The sequence below is a fragment of the Psammomys obesus genome, unplaced genomic scaffold (genome assembly GCF_907164565.1).
Source record: "Psammomys obesus unplaced genomic scaffold, mPsaObe1.curated_primary_1811, whole genome shotgun sequence".
NCBI lineage: Eukaryota > Metazoa > Chordata > Mammalia > Rodentia > Muridae > Psammomys > Psammomys obesus.
The window spans coordinates 594847-613420 of record NW_026592325.1 but is presented as its reverse complement, the minus strand read 5'-3'; the positions used below and the strand labels follow the sequence as shown (position 1 = coordinate 613420).

General features: G+C 48.5%; 1 pseudogene; it reads left to right on the top strand.

Moving 5' to 3' along the window:
* Positions 1-18574, top strand: part of LOC129681218 (uncharacterized protein C9orf85 homolog) — a 29609-nt pseudogene that overhangs the window by 385 nt on the left and 10650 nt on the right.

Sequence of the window (18574 nt, the reverse complement as noted above, 5' to 3'; positions counted from 1 at the left end):
CCCTTCCTCCCTCCCTTCCTCCTTCCTCCCTCCCTTCCTCCTTCCTCTCTCCCTCCCTCCCTCCCTCCCTTCCTCCCTCCCTCCCTTCCTCTCTCCCTTCCTCCCCCTCCCTCCCTTTCTTATTTCCTCTCTTCTTTAAAATAGATTTATTTTTTACTCTTATTTGTGTGTGTGTGTGGTTATGTGTGCATGTGTGTGTATGTGCAACTGTATGTATGTGTGTATGTGAAAGTGTGTGCACAAGCATGTGCCCTCACATGTAGATGCCCTTGGAATTCAGAAGAGGGTACTGGATCCCTGGAACCGGAGCCACAGGCAGTTGTGAGCTGCTCAACATGGGTGCTGGGAACCAAGCCCAGGCTCTGGACGAGCAGCAAGTACTCGTTACTACTGAGCCACCTCTCCAGCCCTCTTAGCTTTCTCACACTGCCCAGCGCCTGCCCAGCGCCTGCCCAGGGAGTGATGCCATGTAGAATGGGATGGACCCTCCCTCACCAGGCAACAGTCAAGACAATCCCCACAGACAATGTGTACCGGCCAGGCCGACCTGCACAGACCAGGGGGTGGGACAGAGAGATGTGAAGTGTGATTGAGGACAGCACGTTCGCTCAGCGTGGGGTCTGCCAGATGGTGTCCAGTAAACCAGCAAAGCAGGAAGAACATCATTGGGCCAGACCTGAGTCACAGGGAAAGCTTTGAAAATCTGCCCTGTCAATTACAGTTACCATCTCAGCCAGTGGTTCCCAACCTCCCCAATCCCCTTTAGTACAGTTTCTCATGCTGTGCTGACCCCCAACCATAACATTATACTTGCTGCTACTTCACAACTTTAATTTTGCTACTGTTATGAGTCATAATGTAAATATCTTATATGCAAGGTGTCTCCTGCATGACACCCATGAAGGCATTGTTCACCAAAGGGGTCGCAGCCCACAGGTTGAGAACCACTGGTCTAAGCTAACCTGGCAACGAATGACAGGCTGTTTGTTCCAACTTTCCTAGGACTGAAGGGCACCCTTGACTATGAAATTTTAGTGCTAAAACTGGCCAAGCCTCAGAAGAATTGTTATGAATTGATCATATGACCTGGATGTGACCCTGAGGACAGCAGTTCTTTGAAGTAATGTAAAATCTTATATGTGGTTCCAGGCTAGACCACAAAAGGGGTTTTGGCAACTCACTCTGGTCATCCATGCTGAGGTGCTGAGAGATCTGGCCAGGCACAGTGAGGATGTGGCAGTGACTTTTGTGGAGCACTAAACTCTTACAACCTCAGAACAAAGGTCACACTAAGCTCATCTGTCATGGAGCATCTGAATCAGCTTCCTCTTCCTACAGAACTGGTATTCAACGGTAAGGTGTTACCCTGAAAAAGTATGTTCCTGTCATTATTTCTAGACTCTAGAAGGATGTTGACTTAGTAAGGACTTCTATTGCTGTAACAAGACACCATGACCAAAAGCAACTTGAAGAGGAAAGGGAACACATCCCAGGCCACAGTTTATTGACGGAAGTCAGAGTGGAAGCTCAAGGAGTACCCAGAGGCAGGAACGGAAGCAAAAGCCATGGAGGGATGCTGCTTACTGGCTTGATCCTCATGACTTGCTCAGCCTGTTCTTTTATACAACCCAGAACCACCTGCTGGGGCTGGCATGCCCTCAGTCTGATGATGGAGAAAATGCCCCACACCTCAGCTCTAGGCCAGTGGGACGGACTTTTTCTCACCTGAGAGTCTCTCTTTTTAGATAGCTAGGTTTGTGTCAAGGTGACAAACCCGGACACATATATTCTAGAGTAGAGAATCAAGAGAGGAAGAATCGAGTTTCAATTACTCTGGCAACCCTAGAGGCCAACACACAGGACCTTGTAAGTGAAGGACACGGTGGGGTGTACTGTATCTCAGAGAAGGGATGTAATGATGAGGCAGAGAGTGAAGAGGCCACGTGCCTGCGGTTACCATGCCAGCCCCCGGAAGCCAGAGCAGCACATCGTCAGAGCCTCAGAGAGAGCATGGTCCTGCTAACCCCTTGGTCTTATGCCTCTGGCCCCCATGGACCAGGTATGGGCCATGTTCCTGTGCTTTGAAGTCACACCATGCCAGAGTTCTGTAGTCACAGCAGCTGAAGGACAGCTGCTGAAGGACACTAACAGAGTGTTTAAGACCTGAGCATTGCGAGCCCCAGGCAAGAGAGTGTGGCTTAGGGTCACCTTACCAGCTGACAATCTGCTCCTGGGAATCTTAGGAACAATGGAGACTTGGTTGGAAGGCATCACTGTGTTCTGAGCCTCAAGTCTCAGCATTAACTGGCAGGTGACCCAGCCTTCGGCTTTCCTCATGAATAGAGGCTGTACCCTCCTGCTGTCAGTCACTGAACTCCATCAGGCGTCTAGTGTTCTGAGCTAAGAGGAAGATGTGCACAGCTGTGGCGATGTGGGGAGATAGAAACTGGTGGTAGACAAGGAGGCAGGGCAGGCTTGCCAGCAGGGCTGGTGTTAATTCATTCACACAGCGACTCCCATTGGCTCAGCCTTTTCTAGCTTGCAACATGTTTTCATATCCTGTTCCCCACCTGATCCTGGCGAGGGTCCTGGGAGGGTGGCAGGGAAGGCTGTTGATGATTGGGAAGCCACAGCTATGGTGGCTGGAGAAGGTGTGGAGGCTCTGGTGACCAGAGGTGACAGGGCTGCTGCCTCCCACCCAGAGGTCTGGTCAATTTTGATAGGGCTCCAAGTGGCTCAAGCAGGTTCTGAGGGTGCTTCCTCTGCTGTGCCCTGGGAGCAGCTTTCTCTGTGGTCGGGCTTCCTAGCCACAGATGCTGAGTGTGCAGATACGTGCTATGAGATATTCCAGGGACTTGTGACTGGAGAAGGGAAAGAGGGTGTAGGTGAGGCTAAGCTGCAGTGCCACCCTACTAGCCCTCAAGGGCTCTGCCAGCTGCTTGCTGTGAGCTTGGGAAGCTAACTTTAGTGCCTTCTCTTCTGATGATAGGCTTGCCAACAAGGCTGCCAGGGTTAGCCTGAAGGGTGCACACTCTGCATTTGCTTCAGGATGGTACTCAGGGCAGACTGGCTTTCCATCTGTTGTCCTGTCCTATAAACAGTGCTGAGAAATGGGGGAGGGGGTAGAGGGAGAGAGAGGGGGATAGGAGAGAGAGAGAGAGAGAGAGGGAGGGGGAGGGGGGGGGGGGGGAGGAAGAGAGAGAGGAGGAGGGAGGGAGAAGGAGAGGGAGAGAAAGTGGGAGAGAGAGAGGGAAAGAGTGGGAGAGAGAGAGGGAGGGAGAGGGAGAAAGAGTAGGAGAGAGAGGAGGGAGGAGAGAGAGGGGGGAGAGGGGGAGAGAGAGGGGGGAGGGAGGGAGAGAGAGGGGGAGAGGGGGAGAGAGAGGGGGAGAGAGGGAGGGAGGGAGGAGGAGCGAGAGGGAGAGAGGGGGATAGGAGAGAGAGAGAGAGAGGGAGGGAGGGAGGGGAGAGGGAGAGGAAAGGGGAGAAGGAGAGGGAGAAGAAGAGAGAGAGGGAAGGAGAGGGAGAGAGAGGGAGAGAGAGAGTGGGAGAGAGGGAGTTAGTTGCTGGGCACCTACAGTATTCCCACCCCTAACCAGATGCTACTGGGGATTGAAAGTGGGAGAAACATTGGAGTAGTTTTCAAACAGGTTTTAGTCTAGTAAAGGACACTAAGTATCCATACGAACTGAAGGCATAGTTCAATGGTGGGGACTGGCCTATGATGTGTATCCTAAGACAAACACCTGGACCACCACCAGAGCAAGCACAAAGTCATCCCCTTATGAAATAACAGTAATCTCCCATTTATGATTTAATTTACTATCAAAGCTTAATACATTTTCATCCCATTTACAGATAGGAAAACTAAAGCTCTGAGAATGGAGGGGACCTGTCAGAGGTCCCTGAGCAGGTAGGCGGTGATGGGACAGGAAGTAGAATTCAGATTTCTAGGGCTTCATATTCTGTCTGCTCCTTAGGGCAGAGCAGATGCTAATGATACAGGGTTTGTCAATGTCCCTCTGCAAAATGGGGTTACCATGTCAGAAAGAAAAAGAGGTGATGAATAGCTAGGGATACAGTCCATGGGTTCATTAGAGGCAGCTGCCTGGATGATGACATTCATGCCAGGAAAAAGGGTCCAGGAAGAGATCTTCAGGAGGTTGTGAGGGACCCCCCAGATCCCCAGGAGATGAGTGCCATCAAGATGTGAAGTGTGTGTGTGTGTGTGTGTGTGTGTGTGTGTGTGTGCTTGCCTACCTCCAAGCTTGAGTTTTCTCATCCAATAGGAAGAAAGCATGAGAAAAAGAGCTTCCAGGTTCAGAAGTGATCTTGATCTGTAAAGGGACTGATGTCCTGGGATATGGCAAGCTCGGATGATTATTGACAACAAAGAAGCTGGAATCAAGATTTGGTGGGCTTGTGGGAAAGTTTAAATTAGTTTTAAAACCTGGTTTAAAGTATACATTTCAGAGATCAATTATCTTTATGATGCTGTGTGTGAAACCAGCATCACTGCAGATGAGTGAAGGCTTGGTTGGCCTCATCCCAAGGAGAAGCGTGGTCTCTCCTCTTCCCAGATCCTGTGGCCCCTAATCTGCTTCTATGTATTAACTGATGTGTAGAAACATATACTAATATGGACTATTTAGCATCACCGAGTGGCATTGAGCTTTATAGCGCTGTGTGTCAGAAATGGTTTATGGCTGGATGTTCCATTGGAACATAGTACATTTTGTTTGTCCATCTATGGTCAGTTCTACCTCTTGGATACTCTGAATAATGCTTCTAAGAACTGATGTGTCAGAGTGTATTTGAGTGCCTGCTTCAATTTTTTGAGTGGAATTGATGATAATGCTAATTCTATACTCAGCTTTGTGTGTGCATGTGCATGGGTGTGTGCTTGTATGTGGACCCACATGTGTGTGCAAGTCCATGTATACACACACGCAGGTGGAGAACAGAAGTTGGTGTCTTTCTCTATCAACCTCCAGCTGACATGCTGAGATAGGGTCTCTCTTGAATCCAGAGCCCTGGCTAGGCTAGTCCAGCTATCTAGCTTGCCTTGGAGAACTACTGTCTCTGCCTCTGGTATGCTGGAACCACTGGTGGGGCATGATGCCCTCCTGGCATTTACGTGGGTGCTGGTGAACCTGAACTCTGCTCTTCCTGCTTGCACAGTAAGTGCTTCATCAGAGCCACCTTCCCGGCTCAATGTTTGGTTCTTCAAAGAAGAGCAAGATGTTTTCCACAGTGAGTCTGATGCTTAGCATTCCGGACAGCAGCATGTACACAGCCAGCCTCCCCACACCTGGCCAACACGTCCTCTCTCTCCTCTTAACACATCCTGGTGGTGGAAGGGAGTTTCTGTGGTTCTGATCTGCATCGCTGGTGAGCGATGGTGCTAAGCATCTTGAGTCTCTCAGCATCATGTCTACCTTTTTTGGATTAATGTCTATTCAAGTCCTTTGCCCATATTTAAACTGGGTTGTTTATTTTATTGTTACTGAGATGTGGGAGTTTTCTGTATAATTTTATGAGTAAAGTTCTTGTGCCTGAAAAGATGTATAATTAGCAAATATTTTCTCCCATTCTATGGGTTGCCTTTTCATTTTCTTAACAGTGATTATTTGAAGCGTAAACTTTAAATTATTATGTAGTCCAATTTATCTATTTTTTCCTAGTGAAGTTGGAGTTTATCAAAAGATATTTTTAAGAGTGAAGGCTAAAAAAGGACTCCAGGGAAGAAGGTGAAGTATACCGAGCAGAGAGTGTGGCTGTGGAAAAGATGTGTTTGTATATGTGTGTATGTATATCCCTTTCATGCTCTCTCTGTGCTGTCATACTTATGAATCCTCTAACAAACCCAGGGTCATGAACTTTTCTATGTTTCCTCTAAGAATTTTATAGTTTATTTCTTAAGTTTGGGTTGTTAATTATCACATATGCAATGAGATATGGGAAGTCACTTTTAAAATTTCTCTTTAATGCTGCTATCCTTTTTTTTTTTCAGTAAAAAGAAAAACTGGTGCTTAGAAGATGAAACGGTTAGAGTCAGATGGACTCAGGCAGTCCCAGATGACTCAGAATTCAGCTTTCAGTACTCAGGCCGGGAGATTGTGTAAGCCTTTCTGCTGTCTTCTCTGGGATGCAGTGTGGCTGCAGAGGCCCAGTCTCACTGAGGTGCCAACTCTGTGCAGCAGGGTGGGGGAAGGGCCTGGTAACCTGCTTATTTCTATCACTGGAAGAGCAACTAATGTTTGATTTACCTCCTGTGATGGTTAGTGCTGATTGCCAACCTGACACAACCTGGAGCCAGCTAGGAGGAGAACCTCAGTGAGGGGTTACCTACATCGGGTTGGCATTTGGTTGTGTCTGTGGGGGATTGTGTTAATTAAGCCAGTCGATGTAGAAAATCTCAGTCCAGCATGGGTGGGACCATTCCTGAGGCAGTCTTGTACTATGGAAGAGTGGAGAAATGGAGACAGGCTTTTTTTTTCTTTCTGTCCTTCACTGGGGATGTAACAGATCCCTCAGATTCCTATGTCTTTGACTTCTGCACATGATGGACTAGAACTGGGAGCTAAGACAAACCCCTTCTCTATTAAATTGCTTCTTGTAGGATGCTTTATTACAGCGACGGAAATGAAGCGGGGCACCTGTGTACAGTTTGTGTGTGGTGCTGTAACTGTGGCTGTGTAGCGCTGGGCCCCACAACTCTGGGGTTCATTCATTGCTTAAACATCCCTGTGCTTGCTGATGGAGAACTTTTATCCCTCTCCTTCCCTAGCCCATGGCCACTGCCACTCCACTATTCAACTACAAACTTGACTATCCCAGTTTCCTTCTTAAGTGGAATCACAGAGTAATTGTCTTCATGTGGCTCACTTCACTTAGCCTAATGACCTCCTGCTTACCTGTGTTATTACACATTATTTCACATGCTGGCATCAAAAACACACCAGATGAGTGCTGGTCAGGACGTGGAGGAACTGGAGCCCTTGCACACTGCTGGTGGGTGGGCAAGATGGTGTGTACATGATGGAAAAAAGTATGAAGGTTCCTCAAATATTAAAAATAGGACTATCATATAGTCCAGCAATGCCAGGCAGGGCATTTGCCCCAAAGAGTTGAAATTGGGATATCAAAAAGATTAAACACTCCCTTGTGCATTGAAGCCCTATTTATACTAGTGAACATATAAACCATATATAGGAACATATAGTGAACATAGACTTCCATACAGATTCCCAGATAAGCACTAGCTTCTACACACAATGAAATGTTATCCAGCCTCACTATGCAAGAGTCTATACTTCTAGCCTATTCTTGTGATACACAGCCAGTCCAAGACAGCTTAGCTTCTGCAAGGACTGACGGCCAGGACCCCTTTCCTGGCCTGTGTACCTGGGCTTCTGCCTCCCTCTGTCCTCTTTGCTCAGGAGAACAACGGTCAGGACTGGGCCTTAGGTATGTGGGTATATGGGAAGCAGGGTGCATTATGAATTTTTGGCAGGCATCCCTTTATAGTCTGATCCATCAGCACTGTGATAGATCAGGTGACAGGCACCCAGGGCACACACACAGGCTAAAGAGCTCACGCTTAGGGCCATGCACCTGCAGACTTGGCATGTGTATGGGCCAGACGGTTGGGGCTTCTTTACATTTCATGCTCTGATTGCCTCACTGACCTCATTCTGGTTCCAGCACTCAGTGTGGAGACCCTTTCGGGTCCTTGGCGGCCCACTGGCGACAGATCCAGCTTGGGGCTCCATGGGAGGAAGAGTGGAGATAGAAAAAGAACCCATGCAGACTCCCCAGTAGTTTGACAGTACAACTACCTCATTTGGCAGGCCCAATGCAGAATACAAACTCATTGTTTAGAATTTCAAACCACTGAAGTCTGCTCTGGCTTCGGGGATCCTAGGCTGTTGTCTGGGTTATAGGCCCAGCCTTGTCAGACCTGTAGAGACAGAATGGCTGGTGTGGTGAGACAGTAAAGTTCCTGGCAGATGTGAAGGAGCAGGTAGCATTAGAACATATGGTGGGCCTTTTGAACTGAGGCCCTCAGGCTGCCTGGGCCAGGCTTGGGAGGAACCTCTATTGGTTCTGTTTTACAAAACTACTGCAGAGAGCAGGAGACAGCTTTATCTTTCTGCACCACAGGTGTGGGGCTTTGCCTGGGGGTGAGCGTCTTTCCTCAGCCTCTACTTTTAAAGCTGAGCAGGCAGAAAGAAAGCGTTGTCAGCCCCCCCCCCCTCCACGGAGAGCAGAGGTTTGCCTGGGGCTTGCCCCTGATGGGAATGGACCTTGCCAAAATAGTCTGCTTGCAGAGTGGACAGCGCTGAGTTATAGAAGCTACGAGCCCTGGCCTGTGGACCTTGGTCAGCAGCCTTCTGGTGCTGGCCCAGGCAGCCAGGCCTAGGGCCTCACATATCCTCCCTGTTACTCTGGAGGGCCTCAGGATTCAAAAGAGCATAGGTTTGCAGGGTGGCTGGAAGCCTGGCCCTATGGATGTATCCAGGGACTCTGTGGCTAGGATTCAGGCCCCACCTCCAGCCCTCAAGCCTTAAACTTCAGACCTAACTTTCTGCTTGGGAGGCCCTGACCTACCAGGCCCTACTCACATCAGGGTCCTGGGTGATTTGGAAACTTTCTGCTGTAGTCTGGTTCCAACATGCTGTGGCTGCAGCCACCAGATGGGTGGGGCAGTGGTTGTGTGTGTGTGTACACCTTTTGCTTTGTCATAGGGTGAGGGCTTCCGCTGCTGGTGGCATGGGTGTAACAGTGGGTACTGAGCCCTGTCACTTCCCTGCCCCATTTGTTCACCAAATCTCCAGAGTGAGAAAATGCTCCACAAGGAACACAGATGTTCAGGTGTCACCCTCAGAAACATCTGGAGTTCAGCCCACCCATTGAGAACTGCCACTCATCCTGTAGCCCAAACACCACAGAGCAGTGTCACCTGGGGAAGTGACAGCACAGCCAGCAGCAGAGGGGTCTTTCTCGTTAGGGGAAGGGTTTGCTGTGTTCTACTTTGTCTTCCTGTTGCTGTGATAATCACCAATGTGGGGAGGAAAAGGTTTGTTTGGCTTACATTGAGAGAATCCGGGGGAAGGAACCTGGAGGCAGGAACTGAAGCAGAGGCATAGAGGAAGGCTGCCTGCTTCCTCTGGCTTACTCAGCTGCCTTGTTCATATAGCTCAGGTCTACCTGCCTAGGAATGACACCCCCACAGTAGGCTGTCCTCCTCCCCCTTCATAAATTAGTTTAAGAAAATGCCTCACACACATCATTCACAGGCCAATCTGATGGAGGCAATTCCTCACTTGAGGCTCCCTCTAACCAGCTGTGTCAAGTTGGCAACCAAGATTAACCACCATAGGCCACAAAGCCTGGCTTTCTACCTGAGGTTTAAAAAGCCGACTGTGGTATCCCAAAACCCGGGGTAGGTAGGAGAGATCAGTTGCAGCCATCTATAGAGCTCTTATCCAGTGGTGGCTCTGCCGCAGGCATTTAGGCGAAGGAGGGTGGTTCCAACTCCCTTACCAATGTGGCTGCAAAACCCTGCACTTGATCATGTGTTTTTGGGCTCCCATGATAGCCTCGTGGGTGGCTCTTGGTTAGTTCATGTGACTTTTACAATTTTATCCCTTAGAGGACAAGGAAAACTTGTAGATAGTGGGATCTGCAGACCTGGCATTAAACCTCAGCACAGGATTTCTGAGCTCTTTACTGCCATTGGCCAGCGGTGGTCTTGTCCCTTTATATAAACACGCAATTGATCTTTGTATCATTTAGACATAAGGTAACCCCACTGTCAGCTACAGAAATGGGACAGAAGCATGAAGAGGTTAAACCACTTGCCTAAGGCACTCATCTAGTGAGTGGTGGCAGAACTGGGGTTTGAGCTTGAGGTGCTGGCTGTAGGCGCCATCTCTTTCTTCAGGGTGAGTCTAAGACCCTTTAAAAAAATGTTAGTCTACAAATTCTGAGAAGAAGCATTTATTCCTCTTCCCCTTTACAGACTTATTGCTATTTATTTATTTTGGAACAGGTCTCTTATAGTCCAAGTTAGCCTTGAACCTGCCATGTAATCAGCCATGTAGCCCAAGGACAACCTTGAACTTCTGATCTTCCTGCCCCCTTACAGGCGTGTGCCATCACACCTGATCTGTGTGCTGCTGGGGTTCAAACCCAGAGTGTCATGTATGTTAGGAAAGCACTCTACCAACTTAGCCACACTTCGGCCCTATACTTACCATTTGCCCTGTAACAGTGGCCTCATGAGTCTGTTGCTAGTTCTCTTTTTATGGATGAGGCATACAACCTTCCTCACTCATCCAGTTAGAAAGCAGCAGAGCTGGGATTTAGTTCTTCATAGTTAGCTTGGGAACTGGGTTCCAGAGTCTGTGCATCTAGCATGGTTTTACTATTTATAAAACTGGGCTTTAGAATGAACTGGAGTTCTTAGGCTGCAAGCAGAAAGCAATTTAAAGTTTAACTCTGCCCCACTAATTTATTCCCTTGCCTAATTCTTTCTCCTTCCTACATGGAACCCCAACAGAATTTCAGCTTTCCTTTGAATGCCCAGGGTTAAATAGATCATTTTTTTTCTTCTGGTGGTTGAAACACCCATCATTTGTATAATTGAACCTCTCATCTCACCTCTAACTCTAAGCAACTTCCTCCTGCCAGACACCCTTTCCTCAGGCTTCCCTCAGGCAGGGAGCCATCACTTCAGGGCTTCTCTGTGCCGGAGGAGGGAGGAGAGATGAGGGATCAAAGCCCATGTATCTGGTCTGGTGTCCCTGGGTGAGGGCCCCATTCCAAATGATGTTCTCTCATGGAATACTCCGGAAGTTTCTAGGCACCTTTCATGACGATGCCCTGGCATGGGATGCTCCTGGTTATGGCATCTGTTTGGCCACTTGTGTCCCACTGCCAGTCCACAAGCAAACCTGAGTGGGCCTGTGGGAAGGAGACCTTGATTCAGGTGACTCTCCTCTGAGAGAGGCTACTGTGTATCTTCCCAGCTGGACATAAGCAGTGCCATCTTGAAGGAGAAGGAGGGCGGCTGTGGTCACTCCCAAGTGATCCTTATGAGATGAGCTGCACAGACTCATGGACCTTTAGGAGACTCTGGCAAGGCCCCTCCCTTGGTTAGATGAGAGGCAAACAATTAGCCAGGCCAATTCTTTTACAGTGTAGTTGCCCACTAAGTTTGCTCCTTGGAACCTTTAGTGGCAACTTCTCACAGGTCCTCATGCTTTGAGGGGAACTCTTCAGGGGTGTTGCCCAGGGGACTTCCTCTTGCTGTGGCTGCCTTTAAGCTGACCAAGCTCCTGTTAAGCAATCCCAGTGAGCTCACTGGTCACCAACCTGGACTTGGAGGGAACCATTTCTTTGGTCTGTTAGAACTCTCTCATTGAGGGTGAGTAGGTGTACCCAGCCAAGGGCCATGCATCGTGCTATGAAGGGACTGAGATTCCAACAGCCACCTCTCTTTGGACACACCTGCAAAAACCATTTCCTGTGAAGGTCCATGTCTTCTCCTGCCTTGTCACTTGCTCTGGGAATAGAATGCAGAGGAAGTGACCCCCATGCCAACTGGAGCCTCACTTATAAGATTCTACTGTAGGGCCACAAGCTGACTCAGAGGATAGAGGCCTTGCTGCCAAGGCTGATGACCCTAGTTTGACGCCCAGACTAGAACTCACATGGAAGGAGAAGAGAACCAACTTTGGTAGGTTTTCCTCTGATCTCCACCTTTGTGGATGTATGTATGTATGTATGTATGTATGTATGTCACTTTTCCCTCAAATACATAAGTTAATAAATAAATGTCACAGCTGGGCATGGTTGCTCACACCTTTAATCCCAGCACTGGGGAGGCAGTGGCAGGCAGATCTCTGAATTCAAGGCCAGCCTGGTCTTCAGAGCAGGTCAGCTAGGGCTACACAGAAAAACCCTGTCTTGAAAAATTTAAGTAAGTAAGTAAGTAAGTAAATAAGTAAATAAATAAATAAATAAATGTCGGGAGATCTGTTTTGCCCCACTGAAGTCCTGTTGGCATGTTCCAACAAAGTTCAAGGTTGAGTGAGAGGCTCTGGGGGCTGAAGCACCACTGGGAAAGAGGCCACCAAAGAGAAGAACCAGATTGTTCCAACTGCTGGTCACCAGCCCCATTGAGCGGGAGGCCTGACATCCATGGGCCTCCACCTGCAGCTGCCTGGTGATCTCAGCCAGTCACCACTGAGCAGTTGACTTCCCCACCTACCCTGGGAATCAGGAGGCTCCAAGCTAGGTGTGTGTGTGTGTGTGTGTGTGTGTGTGTGTGTGTGTGTGTGTGTGACTGAATCATCTCTCCAGCATTTCTGATATACTTTTTTTGAGACATAGCCCAGTCTGACCTCTATTTGATACGCAGTTCATGATGACCTTAAACTTCTACTTGTCCTGCCTCTAACTCCTGAGTAGTGGTGTAGACATAGACCACTGAACTCAGTTTTTGCAGATCAAAACCAGGCCTTCTCAACTGCTAGGCAACCTTATTCAGAAGAGAAGGGCCTGCCATCCAGCCACTTGCAGCTGCTGCCCAAAGCTCCCTGAATGGCAGGCTCACAGACATGCTCTGAAGGGAAGAAGCAGGTGTTGTGAGGGAGGAGAACAGGTTATGCCATGCTATGCCATTGGACTACCCCCTGCTGGGGACACCAGCGATTGCTTCACTAAATCTGGAATGCGCCCATTACTGAATGGGTCTGGAGTCTGTGGTGGACAGCCTTAGTATTCCACTGTACGTGTGTTTCTGGACCCAGAACTAGGGTTCATCCAAGGCTCCTGCATACCTGGGTGTCAGGGAGATGGGCTCTTGAGTCACTTTGCTTGCCCTGCTTCTCATTCCTGCCTTCGCTGGCTACAGTAGAGGCCTTCTGGCATGGCTAGGGGTCCAGAGGTTGTTCAGCTGCCCTACCACAACAATACCATTAACTAAGTGAGGCTGGACATTCTCCTGAAACCTGTGTGACAGCTTTCTTCTTAACCTAGGACCTGTAATTGTCTCCATGCCCACTAAGGCACCCACTCTGAAGCAAATAACTTCTGCCATGGTCACCAGGTAGATTTGGGATCAAGATCAGTACTCCGAGGAGCTGTTGACAAGACCATGGGCATAAGGTACAGTGTGAAGAGTACTTGGGTGAGAGTCTTGGATTATGGTCCATTTGGGAGGTTGTGGGGCTGCATGGAGAGAATTTGGAATGGCAAGTGTGGAGCAGGAGAATATAAAACATAGAGAGTAAAGAAAATACTAGAATAGTGAGGACAGGCTTCTTGGAGAGGCCATCTGGCAGGAGGTGACCAAGGTGAGCTGGACTGGGCGTTAGTTCCAGAAAGCCTGCTCCAGTCCCATGGGCTTGTCTCTGGTTTGTCTCAGGCTGCTATGCACAGAAGTCATTCATCCAGTCAACAAATAGCATTTGTTGAGTATTTTCTATGTGAGGCCCTTCCTAACCAGTAGAAATAGCAGGATAAATGGAATGAAGTTGTAGCCCTCAAGGCACTTAAAGTCCAAAGATGGAGAAAAACTGGGCTTTCTCATCACCTATGGACTGTCTGTGGTAGCAGGTTAGGGTCTACTGTTTCCCTCCTCTGGACTCTTCTGCTCCATTCATAGCCTGCCAGTGGTCTGAGCAAGGCTGGTGGACTGAACCTCCCTCTCTATGCCCCAGTTGGCCCATCTTGTAAGTCCGAACCATTGTTGCTGTGCTGATCCAGTTGCCTGTACACCGAAGTACCACTGAGTAGAGCGGCCTTGAGAGCTGTCTCCGCAGCAGCTCTTGGAAGTTAACCTCTCCAGCATGGGACCTGGGTGTTTTTAGTACTGGAACGTGCGACCTTCACAGTCTGGGAGACGACTGTTGTAGTGATTGCCACAAAATCCAATTTTAAATAACACCATTTATTTGACTATCACTGTCTTCATCTATGGCTAATTTTTATCCCTGTAGTTTCTTCATGCTTCTGATGACAGTGTCTCATTTCTCCAGGATATTATGTTATAAAACGGTCAAGGTACATCAGATTTCTCTCCCTGGGGTGACAGGACCAGAAGAATGAAGATGTCCTCAATACAGGAAAACAGGCTTTCATTGTTAATGTTGAAAATGATGCTTGTTACTAGCCAGCAATTTTCAAGTTTTATTCCCTTCCCAGAAAAGTAGACACCAATAAGAATGTGCTCCAAAGTTGGACAAAGACTACTTAGATAGAGGTCAAGGGGAAGACTGGGCTCTAGAGTCTGAACTTAGTCCAACAAAAGGAAAAATATTTCTAGGTGTTTATTCCTTGACTAGAGAACTGAGCATGCAGCGCAGACCAAAGCCTTGCCGGCTTCCCCACTGATTGGCTACCGTGTCTTGATCAATTCTGTTCACTGGTCCTGGCCTCAGTTTCTCCACCCCTGGGCACACTCAATATGCCTCAGAGCAATGGGTACACTCCAACCGTGCTGGTGGTGTAAGCATGAGCAAAAGCAGAGCAACAGTGACCGTATCTAGTGACATTGACAAAGCGACCAGACCCAACACCAGCGCCCTGAGACTGGCTTTCCACCTTAGAGAAGCCCCCTGGTGGGCGAGGTTTTCACAGTAACCATAAAGCAAATGCATAGGAGACGCCTTAAACTGCACACTTGGTGGGGAGCAGGGCGAATGGGTCAATCTGTGTGCAGAGCGTGACTGAAATCAAGGAAGTGGTGTGTGCTGGGCTCATGCAGCCATGGGCACAAATCCAGCGCCGTGATGGCTCAGAGTGAGCTAACCCTGACCGTTGCCTGGGGAGATAGTTTACCGGTTCTGCAATCAACACACAGGCAATGCTATATAGTCTATTAAGTATCAGCTTAAAACCTGAGCAAGAAGAGTTCATAACCAATTTCTGGTGGTGGCTACTATGAGGGAGAAGGTGTCCTGCCCTGGGAAAACTTGGAATCTTGCTGTAACATCCTTAGTGTGCAGCATTTTACAATCATGTAAGCTTGCCAGATAGTAAAAGACTTAATTATAAATACAAATATTTTAGTATCTTATAAGTATGTAAAAATCAAACATAATATTACTGGTCATATATACACATACACATATATACATATATATGGTAAGTGACATTAAGAAAGTGTTAGTTCTGATGGTAAATAGAAATACTATTGCTTGTTTTCCCTGCATCTTTACAATTTCTCAACAAAATCAAAAATGGCAGAGTACACATAAGGGGCAGCTGGAAAAGATGGCCCAGTAGGGAGCAGAAAGTCTGGATTTGGCTTTAGGGCTCCAGGTGCTGCTTGAGTGCTCCATCCAAGATTTCAGCTCAGAAGTGCTCTAGCTTTATTGTCTTGCTTGGTACCTCTGACTATGGGGGCCTGTGAGAAGCTGATGCAACTGCAAGGTTGCAGACAGCAGACAAAGCTTTAACAGGACCACTGAGGAAGGAAGGCTGCAGATGGAGAAAGTGATTTGCAAACTCCCTCGAAGTTTCCTGAAGTGTGGAGGCAACAGGAGAATCATAAACTGGGCACTGGTAAAGACAGGGAGAGATGGAGTGGAGCACAGAGCCAGCAGCTTCACACCGAAGATGCCAATTTGGATCAAGTTCTGCAAAGGGTTGAGGTATGTGGTCTCCATGCTGCAGAAGCCGGGGGTGGGGAGTGGGCACAGTTTGGAAGCCTCTCTCCGCAATCAGTGTGGAATATCAGATGGGGCTGGGGAGGGCCTGTGGCAGGAGAATGCACAGGCCACACTTGGCCAAATGAGTGTTCTTGGGAAAGACTGGTCACATTCAGCATGTAGCACGTAGAGCAGAGTCAGCAAGGAGGGTGGGCAGGCTAGACGGGGTAACAGTGATGACAGTACTGGCGGGCTTCATTTTGCACCCTGCCTAGCTTAGAGCTTACCAAGGTAATTTATACGCACCCTCCTTCATAGCCTTAGGAGATTGGCATCGCCTGTGCCATCTTCAGTTGAAAGGTGGGGAAACTGAGGCAGGTGAAAGTTGGGTAAATGGAAGCAGGTACAAATTAAGTAATTTGTGTAGGACTCCTCAAGTAGTAAGGGGGAGAGTCAGGCTTGAATTCTGTTAGTCTACACCTCAGGCCAACTGCTGAGCCACAGAATCTTGTCACTGCTGGCTCAAATGCTCAGTAGAAAGCATGAAACCAACTGTGAAAAACAAACAAACAAAAAACAGCAACAACAGAAACTTACTTAATATTGTATCAGTGGTGACCTGAGCCATTCCAGCCCTGGCTGTTACCACAGAGCATCTGTCTGTAAAATCACCCTGTGAAGTGCACGAGGAAGAGCCCAGAATTCCCAGTCTAAGGCTCAGGTTTACGAGGAGCCTCGAAGGACCCAGCTAGCACAGCTGAAGAGGCTTGGAACTCAAGGCTCTGGCTCTTTGGACTCTGCGCAACAGCCTGCAGACTCTGGTCTCCGTGAACCAGTCCTTCCTTACCTCAGGCAACTCTCAGATCTGCCTCTTTCCAAATATGTTTGAACTGTCAAAGAAAGACTCCTGGTATTTCTTAGCTTTGCCCTTTCCTGGTGACTTTTCCCACCTGTGAAAATGTACCCTGGACCTTTCATTGTCTGAGGCATCTGCTGCAGAGTAGCCACAGAGCAGACCTTCTCGTGGTCCGCCCAGGCCATCTTCCCTCCAAAAGGCCCCAGTAGAGCAGTACTTGCAGATATTTTTATGAATCGTGCTTAAAAAATTACATCCAAATTAAATTTGTGCTGATTTAATTAGAAAATGTAAGCCTAGGGGTCCCTTTAGTGCTCCTGCTGCTGGGGCCTGGGCGAACAGCACTCTCTGGGAACTGCCGTTCATACCAGGAGCAGATGAAGGGCGGCCTGGGCATCCCCTTGCTGCTGTTGACTAAATGATTCTAGGAAGTGCAGGGGTGAGGGTGGGGGTAGAGCTAGGCGTGCTCTGAGACTGCCAAGGCCCTTATCTCTCCTTGCATGGAAGAGAGGCCCAGAGAACTGCCTGACTGCCTGAGCTGAGGAGACACAAACAGCATCAGACGGCCTCTGTGATGCTGGCATTGCTTAGAGAGCTCTATAGAAAAGTGGCTGAGCCAGGTGGCGCACACCTTTAATCCCAGGGTTCAGGAGGCAAAAGCAAATGAATCTCTGTGAGTTGGAGGCCGGCCTGCTACACAGAGCAAGTTCCAGGACAGCCAGAAAAAACAACAACAACAAAAAACACCCAATCTTGAAAAGCAAAGAGAGAGAGAAAGAAAGAAAAAGAAAGAAAGAAGAGAGAAAGAGAAAGAAAGGAAGGGGGGCTAAAAACCTCTGCCTATGCTGAAGCCAAAGTGCAAGAATATCTTCAGGTCCAAGGGACTGAGCGCAGCCCCCGGGGAAAGGCACATTGCCTTACAGAAGGCAAACTCCTGTCTTTCTTTCAAGATGCCCACAGCTTAACACTCAAAACCTGGGGATGTGTTACCTTACATGGCAAAAAGGCTTTTGCTGCTGTGATTAAAGCCAGGGCTGTAACAAGAGGAGATGCTGCTGGATTCCCCAGATGTCTCTAAGACTGTGAACTCCTTATAAGAGAGAGGCAGGAGGATCCAAATAAGGATGGAAGAAGCAGAAGGTGGAGGTAGGATGGTGGTGGTGGTAAAGGAAGTAGGGGAGGAAGAGATGGGGAAGGAAAGAAAAGACAAAAGGGAGAAAGAGGGGAGGCAGGGTGGGTGAGAGAGGAAGGGTGGGTGAGAGAGGAAGGGTGGGTGGGTGAGAAAATCTGGAAGATGCCCTGTCCCTGCTGGCCTTGCAGTTGGAGGAGGGAGCCAAAAGCCAAGGAATGCTGGGACCCTCCAGACAGGAGCACAGGCTCCTCCTCTGAGTTCCTGGGAGGAACACAGCTTCAATGACACCTTGGTTTTTTTTTTTTGTTTGTTTGTTTTTTTAAAGAATTCTGACTTCCAGAACTCAGGAGTGCACTGTTGTTCAAAGCCACTGTGCCTTGAGGGTGCAATGATATTCCTGGGAAGCTAAGGCGAGAATAACAAATGCCGAGCATGAGGTTTGGAAGGAAGGATGACAACTGGATTTTCTGTTGCATGTGATGACACAGCTAATGGAGATGGCCCTGTGACTCCAGAACAGAGGGTGAGGACTCCGCTGTCACCTGTCATTGCATGGCTTATGGGGCCAATACAACCTTGGCAGTGACTGCGCTCAAGGCCTCTGGTCCCTTCTAGCTTTCGATGTGTCCTTTTCCGAACACCCCTTTCTGCCTCATGTTTTGTTGCTTACAAGTTCAGGGCAGCAGTTTCCATCAGGCTTCACTTCCTCTCATCACCAAGCAAGATCACATATCCCTCCTTCTAGAACCTTACAGAACCTCAGCTACTCTCACTGGCCATGCCTTCATTTTTCATCCTTTATGCACCAAAAACCTTTCAGGGATTCAGACTAGGTCATGATGGGCTTCTAAAGACAAAGGTAAGGTGTTCCAGAGAGTCAGGGGCTGGAGTGAACCAGCATTGCGTGCCGTGCACAATATACAG